The sequence below is a fragment of the Pteropus vampyrus genome, unplaced genomic scaffold (assembly GCF_000151845.1).
Source record: "Pteropus vampyrus isolate Shadow unplaced genomic scaffold, Pvam_2.0 Scaffold80, whole genome shotgun sequence".
In the NCBI taxonomy this organism is placed as follows: Eukaryota; Metazoa; Chordata; class Mammalia; order Chiroptera; family Pteropodidae; genus Pteropus; species Pteropus vampyrus.
Window position 1 is genome coordinate 3,622,790 of NW_011888861.1, and position 13,636 is coordinate 3,636,425.

A 13,636-nucleotide genomic window follows, 5' to 3' on the forward strand; every position below is an offset into this window, starting at 1 on the left:
CATGGTAAAAGATCCATCCAGAGTGCAAGATAAACCAATGAATTTTAATATAAAAGGCTACAAGTAGTTTATTGATATGTTTCTGATTCCACATTACCACTGTCCTTTAAGAAACTACCACTTGTCAGGTTTGGGTGTAATATGAAAGAAAAATTTCCACAATTAGCTGAAAATGAAGGCCGAATTTTCTCTCTATACTTTAACCAAACAACATATCACAACAAATTGAATTCAGAGACACACGTGAGAATTTAACTGTATTCTGTTAAGCCTGATATTAAAGAGATATGTGAAAATTTAAATCAGTGTCATTTTTCACACTAACTTTTTTGCTTTCAAAATATAGTTATTTTGTCATAAAGATATGTTCTTTTATGTAACATGCCATGGGCATATTATTATTTGTACTAAATGAATTAATACATATATATTTTTAATTCTCTCAGTTTCAATTTCTAATACAATAAGTATTGTTAAATATAATCCAATTAGTCAAAGATTTTGGCGTCCTCAATACATTTTTAGAAGTGTAAAGAGGACTCGAGATCAAAAAGTTTGGCTTAGTATATTGTTTGCTAGGGTGCATTCTGGTCAACGCATGTTTACTGGTTACTTCTTTCTTCTGGAAAAATATATTTTAAACCAAAATGCATGCTTTCTTCCCTCTTAGAAATTTACAATACAACACAGTCCCTCAAAATTGTTTCCCAAATTTATTTCAACCTTTTTTGTTCTCCTTTTATCTTTAGTGTGACATAGTGTTCTACAGTGGGCTATAACATCCCATTGAACACACTGTCGAATACATGATATAGGCTTCCTTCGCCCCATTTTTCCAAAATAAAAAGCAAGATTTAGCAGATACTTTTCTTCAAATCCATATTTTAATTTAGGGGATGGCCCATGAAAGTCTACCAGCTAATCTGACTGACTCTTTTTCAAAAGAAAACTACTCATACTTCATCGTATTATATTATTTTGCTTATAATCTTCAAAGCTGTTTTTACTTATGTTTCCAGACTCATGTGTTTTTAAAACTCTGTTTTAGATATTTTTGTGTGTTAATGAGTAGCATCTGCTTCTTGTGTCATAAAACAAAGTGATCCCATCCCAACACAAATTGCCCAAATTGCAGGTTAAGTCCTAGCAGTCTAGCTGAGGAGCTATTACTACTGTTTGGTATTTTTAAATGGCAAAAAATACCTTTGGTGAGGCATCATCATGCTTCTATAAAACACAGTTGCTTTTTGTAACAGAAAGATTTATAAATGGCAGTGGATTTCTGTGTGTGCGTGTGTGTGTGATTCTTCCTTTCCAGTTCTTTGGTTTCTATTGGTTGTGGGCACAACCCTAACAGTTAAAACAAAAGTATTCCACAAAATAGATGAAGACCATGTTCCTGACTGCTACTTCGTGGGCATTTTCTGCCTAAAAAATAAGATGAGAAAATACGCAGTACCAGATTCCTTTCTGACTGCCATTCTAAATTCATATCAAGGCAAAAGTGCAGAGATCATTTCTTTCTCTTTCTTTATTTCATGTGTCTGTCAGGGAAAGAATGAAGAAGTCTTAATTTGTTATAATAATTCAAGGGACAATAGTCATTGTGTTTTATGTAGTTCAAAAGCTTTTATTTTTTATATTTTGGTCTTGCCAGTTCCTACTTTAAAACAATATTGTTTGAATCCTTAGTAACTTTCTATTGCACATGAAAATTTATTTTCTCTTATTCTTAAAAAAAATCAAGCATAAATTATTGTGGCTATCTTATTTAATACCTTGTTATTTTTTTCACCACTGAGTAATTTTAGGGAGAATTCTTTACATGTGTAAAGGGACGTTCAGTCTACAGGAATATGTATTAGAGCACTTACAGACTGTATTGGAAATTCTTTCATAGTTAAATCAGCCAGAGTAACAAGACTGAAATTAAAGAACCAGACCGAGGTTACTCTTTAAACCGCAAGAGGCCACCTTTTCATCTTTGACAGTTGAGTATAGATTGTAGTATATTTGGGATATCAAAAATAGAAGAATTGTAGAGCTATGTGGCAGGTTAAGAAATTTGGTGAACATGCATATGGACCATTGTTTGTATAAAGTATATGATATTAGTGGAAAGTCGAATTTTAGGTACACACATCTGAAGTGGGAGAAAAGGTTATTCTACAGGAGTCTTGTCATGGAATCATTAAGAGCCTAAGCTCTGGAGTCAAGTGGCCTGAGTTTATTCCCACCTCTCCCACATGTGTGGTATTAGCAGTGATGTAATTCTTTGTGACTCAGTTTCCCCAACTGTAAAAAGTCACATAAAATTCCTATAACAGTGCTTGGAGTTCATAACTGTATTAGTTATCTTTTGATGTGTAAAAAATTACCCTAAAACTTGATGGCTTAAAACAACAAATATTTATCATCTCACAGTTTCTGTGAGTAGGAATCAGGGTGCATCTTAGATGGTTGTTTCTGGCTCAAGGCCTTTTGTGAGATTGCAGTCAAGCCATTAGGGTGCAGGCTCATCAGAAGGGCAACCAGGTTCACTCACACAGATGCTAGCAGGCAATGTGGGGCTGTCACAGGACAGCCTCACAAGTTGGTAGTTGGCTCCCGTCAGAGTGAGTAATCCAGGAGAAAATAAAAAAGAGCACCCAAGATGGAAGCCACAGTCTTTTGGTAACCCAGTCTCGGAAATGACACCCCATTACCTTTGTTGCACTCTGTTTGCCAGATGAGAGTCATGAAATGCAGTCAGCAATCAAGGGAAGAAGACTGACTATTCAAGGGCATGAATACCACGAGGTGGGAACATTGGGGACCATCTTGGAGGCTGCCTGTGACAGTAACTCATGTTTTAACTAATAACCGCTTTCCACATGTCCATGAATGCAAACTTGTTTATCCAACTGTCTATTTGATATCTCACTAGGATGTGTAACGGTTATCTTAAACCTAACATGGAGAAATGGAGCTCCCTGACACTTGTTTCTCCCATAGTCTTTTCCATCCTGGTGAATGGCAAATCCATTTTTAGAGATGATCATGTCAGAAACTTGGAAGGATACTTCTTGATGCTTTTCTTTCTCTTATACCGTTTGTCAACTTGACCTTCAAGTTATATCCAGAATCTCACTAGTTCTCACTACCTCCTCCCCTATTGTCACCACTTTAGTTTACCAATTGGGTGTCTCACTTGAATTTTTGCAGTACCTAATGGACTCTCTGTTTTCAACCTTAGCCATTACTGTATATTCTTCACACAACAGACAGACTGATCCCTTAAAACATAAGGTATATCAGAATACTACTCCATTTAAAATTCTCTAGAGTCTTTCCATTTTACTTAGAATAAAAAGCCAAAGTCTTTACAATGGCCTACAAGGCCTTTCATGATTATAAAATTATATTTCTGTATTTTATATAAAATAATGTACATTTGTAGTATAATAAATACTATATTTATCTGTGTAAACATATTTATATGTTTAATTTATCTAGAATTTATTTTCTGAATAGTGTAAGATAGGGATCTGACTCTTCCCAAATGAAGAGCTAATTTTCCTCACATTATTTATTGAAAAGAACACCCGTTCCCCGCTGAGGTGATATTCCGCCATGAATCTGTTAGTCTTCTCTTATGCAACCTAATTGTTGAGTTTTAGGATAAAGATATACCTAATACAGAATATAAGTTACAATGGTGTTTTTATAGATTTTATTTGTTATGGTATACTCATATATAAAAACAGCTTGAATTATAATTGTGAATTAATTATGGAAAATATTTACTTATGTCCCTTTATTTGATGGATAAGTAACTAATTCTACTTAGAATATTGTGACTTAAATTTAAAAATTCAGTTAGCTATAAAACTAAGACTAACAAAAAAATCTCATGTTTTTTAGGCCACTGTTTCTGACGTATGCTGATATAATATACTTTGCTGCTGCTTGTAACTATTCAGAAAATTATCACAAAAATATTTATAAAAATTTAAAACCATGTAAGGATATCATCTGAAGTGTAATCCATGTTTATATAGTAACTTTCAGTGTTCCGGCATACCTGTGAGTGCTCTAGGCCCCTGTTTTTTTTCTCCTTTCTGGACTTTTGATCTTATCTCTATTTATAACTTCAACTTGTAGACAAGAATGGGTAGGCAAAGGAGATTAAACTCAAGGCAGTTTGTTTTGTTGGTTATTAGCAGCACTGCTGAAAAGTTTACTGAAGGAGGGAAGTATACTGAAATTCTTGCTTCTAAGGATGTGTGTAGAATTTTCAGTGGTTTTCTTTTGATAAAAACGGTCTCATTCTTGTGAAACTATGTGTAATTGAAGGTTGGCTATAAATCACAAATGAAGCACTTCCAACTCCTTCACTTCTACAGAGATAAGAATGGAAAGTCTTGTCATTTAGATGATTCCTTTTTTTCTTTCTTTCTCCTCTACAAATAGTAAAAGCCTTGCTCTTGGACATCAGACTTTGGCAGCCAGTGAAGGACCCTCAGCTAATAATGGAGCCATTCTGCCTCTCCGAGATAGATTTGCTCCACTTGGTAACAAGAGTATAATCCAAAAATGAATTTCTTTCTTTAGGGCAAAAACAAAACAAAGAGAGAGAAAGAGTTCTCAATACCATGAGAAAGTATTGCGCTTCTAGTAAACTTTATGAACCAATACCACATTACATTACATTCAACAACCTTATTGTCCATTAAGAGTCAATAGGCATGAGTGATTAAATCCCATTAGTCAAGGCACAAATGAACTTGCTGTGTGACTTCCAGAGATCCGTCAATCTCTCAGAGCCGGCAGCTTCACTTGCAGAAGAATTTTGAAATAGATGACAAAGACTCTTCCCATTCTAGGCTATCAAGATATATAGAGAGTAGGTATAGATAAGAGAAATGCAGTAATTTATTTTTAGTAAAAGAAGATTGATACCAGCCAGTAACTCACAGTGGGTTTGCTTAAATCCTCCTCCTCTAAATTTCATTTTTACCAAAACCCTCAACTAAAAGTTTGTCATGCTTTAGACTTCCTGGCTTATGTTGATTTGTTTCGATATGTTACTGTTACACATGTGAGTGGGAGCTGATTTTCATGAAAAGTGCTCAGAAAACTAATAAAATTGTCACACCCCACTTTCAGTGGGTATTGATGGCGTCAAGGAAAGAAAAAAGCCTGCCATTTTCAGGCAGTCCCTCTTTCAGCCAGACTGAAAATATAATGGTCTTAATCTCAACACACTTGTTTAAACATTAACCAAGAGCAGCTTTCTCCTTAAACGTTTTAAGTGCTACGTGAATTTAACCACAGACGTGTGCAACTCCCCGCAAAATCCTTTTAAAAAACACTGAGTATTCTATAAAGTAGTCACTTCAGAAGACTTTCAAGGAATTGATTATTCACCCAACAACCTAGTGAAGCATAAAAGTATACTCTTTCTTACAGCTAGGTTATTTGATGACAAGATCTTTGGCGATTGCCTTAGAACTTTTAGAGATACAGGCAGATTTTAGAATTACAAGTAGGAAGCGGTCACATAGTTAGAGAATTAGGTGACAGCTTCCCAGTGGGCTTTCAAAATAGGTGAGGAAGAGCTCATAAAAGGCTAAAAAAGAATGCAAACATCTTTTGAAGACTGTTTCCAGCCTCTCAAATGGCCATTGTCAGGAAACAAATAGTGGGCTGGATTTGACTAAGCACCAGAAGAAGCTAGAACAACACCCTGTGACAAGCGAGGGTTTTAAGCTCAACAGGCAGGAGAGAACTTTTCAGAGCGACCTTGTCACATACAGTTCTAATGTGTAGGCTTTATCAGCTGCTTTGAGTGGGGGTAAAGAGGCATGCATATTTTAACCATTCATTTCATATTCAGTGTGGTAAGTCAATGCTGCTTTCTAACTTGGGTGGAGAAGGTCATTGTCAAGATTTATCGAGTCAGACAGAAAGCTCGATTACCTGTTGGTAGTGCAAAATGGAAAGTTTCCTCTCTCTTATACTTTATTTTTTGTTGTTGTTCAATCCCAATAGCCTTTTATTTAAAAATATTCATATTAGTTCAGTCAGTTTGATTTTCATGGGCAGAATCAGATGAATTTTAATTTGAAATAAACTTTCTTTCTACCCTTGATAACCTGCATTTCAGTATCTTTATTTAAATGCCTTCTATGTTTATTTATTTCAGTTAGTAAACCCAAAATTTTGCAAGCACATTCCTACGGGTATATATCATAATTTTCAAGATGCAGCACCTAACCGGCAAGCGCTTTGTTTCTTCCTCCTCCACCACATCCAGTATTTTAGGACACCATATGTAGATCAGTTGTGCGATAGCTTCATTCTGGTAATTAACATGCTTGTTTGAGGTTATAAAATATACATCTGAGAAAAACCAGGGATTTCCCCCTTAATATCAACTAACTGCTTGAATTGGCATTTTCATTCTGACTTGGTGTTTTGTTTTGTCTTACTGCAGTATCTTGGAGCAAAATGAAAGAGTTTATTTTGAGGCCTCAAAAGTAGTACTGCTACGGACGATGAGCAAGAGAGAAAGCGTGAACTTCAGCCTACACGAATTGTCTTGAAACACAAATCGTTTTGGGTAAGTCATCTGAAGGACTTGGAATTCATTAGCTTTAAATTTCATCAGTCATAATTTATTTGGTGTTCCAGGAATGTTATTTAAGCGCATGGCTATTTCTCTACAACCCAAGCAACAGGATGTTTGAGAAAACATTTTAGTGATGGAGAGCCCAGAAAGCAACTGAATTTCCTTAGTGTGTTTATTTCTGAAATGTGCAGAATAGTAGGATCTGAGTAGAATGCATTTGTCCTTAGAAAAAGAACCACCCCCCCAAAAAAGAAAGAAAAAACAAACGAAACACACAAACAACAAACAAACTACATTTCTAGATATTCCATTTTAGCTGAGAGCATAAGGTATTCCTTGTAAAAGCGATCAATCTGATGGCAAGTTTGTGACCGTGTAGTGAAGTATTGGAATGGGCAAAGGTGTTGGCATTGGGAGTTTCCAAGTCCTGTTCAACAAATGTTTATTAAGTACCTTTTAACTAAATTCGGTGCCCTGAATGACAGTTTTGGTTTGGGGGTAAAATTTAAATGCTCCAAACTATAAATAAATAATTCCAAACTACACTCCAAAATAATGTGGACTTCCAAGAAAGTTTTATCAGCGTAGCTCATTGTATTTCTTGGAAACAGAGTCCTCAGATGGAAGCCCAGTTCTGCCCACCTATCTTGGTGACCTCAGACAACTTACTTGTCCTCTTGGAATGAGTCACCTGTAAAAACGCGAAGACATGCCTCAATGATTGCCACAGTCTTACGTAAATTTAAAATTCAACAGTCGCTCTAGTTAAATTAATTAAATAAATATATCCTTTGATTCTTGCTTAACAGAATTTATTGTGTGCCCTTGGCAAGTCATCATTTGCAAAAGGGCTCATTGGATCAATCAGTATGACGGAAAGGATCAGGCACCTCGGATCCCTTCTCGCTGCTGGCACCGATCATGTGAACCAGCCCTTTGGTCAAGCAGGCCTTGCATTGTCCACGGTTAATAATTTATTCCTTGTAGCATTAAAGAAAACGTGGAACAGCGTTATATGAATATAATATTCGAATACACGAAATAGGCTTCTTTTGAATTACTATTTTTTCCTTTTTCTGTTGGAGATTTAACTCTTTTCCTTTTGTGTTTGTTCTCACTGTGTTATGTGTTACCTGCTAGTCTTTGAATGCTGCAGAGCCCCAAACCTTGTTTTACATTGATCAGAATTTATTTTCCTTTCTTACTAAATATCCCTTTCAGATGTTTAAGAGCTGTAAATGACACTTGAAATGATGCTCAGATGTCACTCTTGTTAGCAGCTGCTGTCTGCCTCAGAGTGGTGCATTATTTGCGTTTCATAACAGCTTTTTTTTTGTCTTACAAATGTTAAATTATGAAGTGCAGGAAACCACATGAATGTGGCAGAATAAAAATGCAAACAGTGTTATCTGGAATTGCTAGTTTTATGATTCCTCTGGGGACACTGTCCTCCCTGCAATCAGTATATGAAGCCTCTTTACCTTTTTGGTGGCAATCTTCTGTCCCATGTCTTTATCTTCATTTATGCCATAGGCTGTGGCCTACTTGTCACGTTGAATCAGAAGGTTTGGTTAAGATGATTGCATGTGGCTGTCTTCTTCTATCCAATTCCTGCCTGACCACTAAGCCTGGCTCACGGTCGCAAAATTTCCCCTGATTGCTCAGGACTTTACTGCCCACCTCTCTTTATGAATTCCTATAACGTGTAGAGCCTGCATCATAAAAGAATATATGGCTACACATTGCTTTATGAGTGGTTGCCATCACTCCATCTGGGTTGTAAACTGCTTCAGGGCAGGAATCAGATCATAGCCCAGTGTTCTCAAAGGTGGTCTAGCCCCAGGACCTCCTGATCAGAATCACCTGGACGTGTGTAATAAAGTTGCAGAATCAGCAACACTAGGCTCGATGAGTCAGAATTTCTGGGGATGTTGAGTCCAAGAAACTCACCACAGATAAGTCTTTTGCACACTGAGGTTTGTCTGAGTCTCCTTTTTCATTTTCCTCTTTGCCTCCTCACCAGCAGCATAAATTCTAGGTCTGAGCACATCATAGGTGCCCAGGAAATATTTGTATGTTGATCTAAGCGGCATCAAACCGTGATGGTTGCATTCACTCTTCAATTGCCTTCCCTTTTCAGGATGTGAAATCAGTATAGTCTCTGAACCCTTAGAAAACCTATTCTGTCTATATATGTAGTGTTCCCCCCGGTACAAGACACTTCTGGAAACCTTTTTATGGATTTTTCTTTAATCACTGACTGACGGTCCCTTGTAATGGCATAGCCCCTGCCTAAGGCTGATAATAGCAGGAACAGCAGATATAGGGAGCTGGTCTAGAGCAACGGAATGGGAGAAAGATCTGACGATGAGAGCAATGCTGTGGTTACCTAGGCGCTCTGACCTTGGCTCCCAAAGCTACACCTGCTGCCCTTGGCTTTTTATTTTGAATGATATTTCTTCCAGCTGTCAGGGCTCACAGGTTGTCAATTTTGGTGGCAGGAGAGTGGTCCCATTGCTGAAAGGGATAAAGTTAAGCTGCAGTGGACATACCTCAAAGCACCCACAATGACAGTGGAAGATTTGGGATTTGAATCTGATGTTAACAGACTGCAGTGGTGACACTTAGCCCCCTTCTCCCCTCCTCTGCTTGCTCCAGTGAGGGCAGGCCTGGCCTTGGACGATGCAGGGTGTTGTTGCTTCCGGTGTAACTGTTGAATGCCCTTGCTGGTGGATGCAGCCCTGGTAGCAGATATGACTGCTAGTTTAAGTTGGAAATCAAACAGAAGAACTTATGGAAGCCCAGCCAGCCTATAAGTAAACAAGTAGGGTAATTGGAAATATATTAGCTTGTTAAGGTCACCATGCATTCAAACTCTTTTTGCGACTTTTTTTTTTGACTCTTGCTTCATCACAGTTTTACTTAGAGAAGTTGTGCCAATCCTGAATTAAGTTTGTGTTAAAAGGCACATTCATGCACAGTGACAGGAAGGCATCTTCTGAGTCTGCATTGAATTTTGATGCTGAGAGGTAGCAGAAAGGTGTAACTGAGTGGATTGGGAATGGGCTTTTTCTCATATGCTCAGCTAAGAGAAGGGAAAACAGCATGGTTCATTTCCCAAAGCAGAGTTAAGGGCGAGAAAGATTTTTTAACATTTGCTTCGTGGAAACTTGACTAGAGTTTCCTCTGCGTAGCTTTCTTCCAGTGGGGTTAGTCGGGGTGAGAGCTGCTTTTGTGAGGCGGAAGGCCATCAGCTATGGAAGAGAAATGTGCAGTTGTTGACATTGCTGTCTTTAAGTCTTTGTTAAAGGGTTTAAGGTAGAGGAATAACTTGGGACAAAACTAAAGAAATTATAAAGCATGCGATTTTAGCAAAATCCCAGACGCTGGCATTGCTGTTTCGGAGGTATTTAGCAGTGCATGGGATATTTCCTTACAAGTAGCTGTCCGTGGTTGGAAAAAGAGAAAAACTGGTTCTAAAAGAGCATTTGTCTGCTTAGAAACTCTGCCACTTGTGTTGTTTACCATGAGGCATCTTTGAGAACTGCCAGATTTCCAAATAGCCACCTACATCAGAGGCATTGCTTTTGGAAGGCAGATTAAATATGAAAAGAGCCAGCCCAGTGCCCTCCTGGAGATCATCATTAGAAAGATCCTTAAGTGCTTTCTAGTTCAGAGGAGTTAGATACCTATCATGTACCTAAGCCCAACGTTCTGTAAAACAGTACCAAGCATGCCTTCTGTGAAATGTGTCATAACTCACTCTTCTTGCTGATACTATCACAGGCTAATAATTGCATCGGTCCTTCAGAGGAGCTGTGTGGTTTGGTTTAACTGTGAGTAAAACCACACCAGCTCAGGAAATGCAGTGCATTGTCTTATATTAGGCATCATCAAAACAGATGTTGATTTACTTGGAAGGTACTCTTCCTCGGTGACAATTTCAGAGCTTTGAAGAGACGTGTTTGCTGTGCATCAAAAGAAATTAGAATTAAACTGCCACATTTGCGCACTGTTGGAGTGAAAACTGAAAGAAACTCACCAGTGTTCGTTGCTGCACATGCTCTCGCTGAAGGCATTATCACATCATGGCATCATTATCAACTCTGCTCTAATGACTAAAATTGCTCTCTTTCTCTTCCGAGTTTAAGATTATTGGCTTCCAACTTCCTCCCAGATGGCTCTGGCTGGATATCATATAAGTGTCTTTGACTTGAGGCTAAATCTACACCTGTCAGTATCCTGCCTCCATTTACAATTCCCTGTTAGGGATATAGGATCACCAGCTGGCCAGTCACTGATGCTAGACACCATCTCCCCTTCCTATACTTGTTCCCTTGACCACATGCTATAGTTTTACCTCTTAAATACTTTATATTCTACTCACTCTTCTTCCATCCCCTTGCCTTTGCTCTGTTTCAAACCATCAGCACCACTTGCCTAGACCACTGCAGCATCTTCCAAAAGAGGCCACTTGCCTTAAGTCTTTCCTTTCTGTATTCCATTCATCCTACTATGTTGGATGAATGGAATTACTTTCCTAAAGAAAGGGTCTGGTTGAATTATTCCCATTCCTGAAAACCCTTGATAGCATGTGGAAGTGTGAAAAGGTGTCTCTAATACAATGTTAAGTATAAAATTCATACTTCAAAATTGTGTATATACATTGATTACAAAGTAATAATGAAAATGTATGCCTGTCAACAAAGATTAGAAGTAAATAAAACAAAAATGAAGATGTTTGTAGCATTAGAGTAATTGGTATTTTTTTCTTTATAAATAATACTATGGTATTTTTTATAGTAATGAATGAATATGATGAAGTGAAAGGAAAAATCAAAAGGATTTTGTTAGCTTTCCTTTCCTTACAAGGTAAAATGTAAACTTCATTGCATGCCATCAAGACCCCGAGGAATTTATTATCAGTTTACCATTTCATTTAAATCTCATCTCCCATCCCTTCTATCTCTCCACACAACACATCTTTTTTTTCTGAACATACTATTTTTTTTATAACTATGCCTTTCTTCATGTTGGTTCTTCTGCATAAAATTCTATTTCCCTACAAGGTAAATTCCTCATTCATTCAGGCCTAATGGAAATGTCCCCTCTTCGTGTTAGCACTGTGTATTGAAATTTTTTGTTTATGTAGATACCTTTGTGGAAGGCTCATGAGGGTGGAAATTGGTTTATTTTAAACCTAGTATTTCAAGTATTAAGCCCATTTCTGCATATAAAATAGCTTAGTGAATATTTTTGGAGGATAAGAAGAAAGGAAAGAACTCATTTGGAAATATACAAATAATCCTTCAAGTAAGATTTAAATTTTTTCAGATAAGCTCAGTGTTAATTACTGTGTCATAAAAATTGCAAAAAGTACATGTTTTTTGATTAAACGATTTTTATAAAAGTAGTTGGATTCAGTGTCAGGCCAACTAAACTAATAGAGTGAATCTTTAGTATTAAAAAATTCTAACATCAGGTAGAATCACTTTGGTTTCTCAGTAGTCACATTTGTGAAGTTACTAGAAATTGATTTTTAAACTGTCTTATGTCATGAAAAATCGTATCAGCCAAATCAGAAATCCAAAGAAATGACACATCCATTGCTGGCAACATAATATGAATATGTGGTATTTTTTTTCTTAAGGGAATTTAAAAAGCCAAGACTGGATAACATTAAAGGATTGATGCAACGTTTTCAATTCCGAAAGGCTATTCTACTCTAGGAATATACTTGTTACTATTTTTTAATTTCTAAGAATTCTATTTAGTTAAAATAGCAAAGGAGAAAAAAATATCTTGGCTTAAGTAAAATGAAGTCATCTCCAAAATTAATTTGGCATCCTTAAAAGTTCCTTTTCAAAGGGAGGAGTAGGACGTTTTAATATCACATGATAAAAATGCCACTAAAAAAAAATTATCATTTGCACTTGTGAACAAGGAACTCAGAATGAGATTTTTATCGTGATCAATGTGTGAGGCATGTTATACATCTGTTTGTTTTTTATTTTTATACATCTCTTTAGACAATAATTTGATAGCTAGGGAATATTGTTTAATACTATATATTATCTCATATATAAATTTTTCCCATTAATTTTTTTTAGTTTGAGTCGGTATTTTCGAATAGAGAATTTCAATTTGAGATTGCCACTTTTTTCTCGTGATATTCTTACCCAACCTGTAGTTTTCTTGCCTATAAAATCATGACAAAAGTTGCTCCATCAATTAGATTAACGAATTAACAAATTGGCCAGTCAACAACATGTATTGATTGACTACTGTCATCAAAACTTGACATACCATATCACTTTTCAGCATTTCATATATGTTGATCTTTTCACAGTGGAGAACCTTTGCTCAATTTCTTATTTATCATTCCTGAGCATTGCATTCATTTAAAAGCCTGACCCTTTGGCTATTTAGAAGGTCTGTTGAGAAATCGGCTATGGCTCAGGCGAATGAATGCAGACTCGCAGTTTATCTTTAGTTATTCTCCGCTGCACCATCCACTGGGCTTCAGTCTTTTCTGGTTATTGCCACAGTTTATTTACCAGGAGGTACCAACTATTGAATTACTCTTTTATGAGATCTAGTACTTGAATGCATCCTAAAATACCTAGTGACAAAAACCCAAGAAGGCAATAGACTATTGCAATTTTCATTATGGCTTCAGGTGCTTCTGTATGTAGTAGGTGCTTATCTTGAACTACCCTCTGCAGACCATGTATATGGATCCCTGTGGTGATATTGTGGCTGTAGCCTAGCTAAGGCTGTCTAGTGTCGGTTAGCACAAGCAGAAGTGTCTGTAAGCATAGGAGCCTCAATTAGGAAGGCTGCAAAGTAGAAGACAACTCTTCATGAAACTTTAAGAATCTTAATTCAGAACAAGATACCTCGATGGATATCAAAGTTTTCAAATCCAGCCCTGAGAAACTGATTACAGTCATCATAGATTTTTTTTTTTAGTAGTACATAATAAATTGCTAATATGCTGTTGGGGAAACTACAAAATAATAT

The 13,636-nt window shown here is 36.8% G+C and overlaps 1 protein-coding gene across 12 annotated transcripts in view; it reads left to right on the forward strand.

Moving 5' to 3' along the window:
- ATXN1 (ataxin 1) overlaps nucleotides 1–13,636 on the forward strand; it is a 372,466-nt gene that overhangs the window by 88,862 nt on the left and 269,968 nt on the right. For 11 of the 12 annotated variants that reach the window (XR_002781026.1, XM_023532253.1, XM_011362861.2 and 8 more), the window contains one exon: nucleotides 6,479–6,604. The gene's annotated coding sequence lies outside the window, so the exon portion shown is untranslated. Of the gene's footprint in view, nucleotides 1–2,728; nucleotides 2,800–6,478; nucleotides 6,605–13,636 lie in introns of all 12 variants that reach the window. The other variant, XM_023532254.1, reaches the window with a different exon arrangement.